Source organism: Seriola lalandi, unplaced genomic scaffold (genome assembly GCF_002814215.2).
Source record: "Seriola lalandi dorsalis isolate HSWRI2012SDOR001 ecotype SW California unplaced genomic scaffold, Sedor1 jcf7180001972950, whole genome shotgun sequence".
Taxonomy (NCBI): domain Eukaryota; kingdom Metazoa; phylum Chordata; class Actinopteri; order Carangiformes; family Carangidae; genus Seriola; species Seriola lalandi.
The window spans coordinates 1-344 of record NW_019443618.1 but is presented as its reverse complement, the minus strand read 5'-3'; the positions used below and the strand labels follow the sequence as shown (position 1 = coordinate 344).

Here is a 344-nt window from a genome sequence, read left to right as displayed (position 1 = left end):
TTTATGTAAGAATTACACAACTGCAATGTACCAATACCACAAACAGCAGCACAGACAAACTTACAGAAATGGTGGGAAACCCACCACCCTCCCAATATGACACCAGATATGTGTGGACTGAGGGACTTTACAAAGCTATTTCACTGTCAGACAGACAATTCAGCTTGAGACTAATAGTCCTTTTAGTGGGCGTTTGGCTACAGTTGTAAAAGTCAAGCAGGCAAGCATTGGTGGTTCAGTGGTAGAATTCTCGCCTGCCACGCGGGAGGCCCGGGTTCGATTCCCGGCCAATGCATTGAGGCTCATTTAGTTTATACCACCATACTATTCATTGGTAAAGCCGA

The 344-nt window shown here is 45.3% G+C and overlaps 1 non-coding gene across 1 annotated transcript; it reads left to right on the top strand.

The window, feature by feature from the left end:
- The first annotated feature begins 224 nt into the window (after positions 1–224).
- Positions 225–295, top strand: trnag-gcc (transfer RNA glycine (anticodon GCC)). Its single transcript has one exon. It is a non-coding gene; the product is annotated as a tRNA-Gly (tRNA).
- Positions 296–344: the final 49 nt, after the last annotated feature.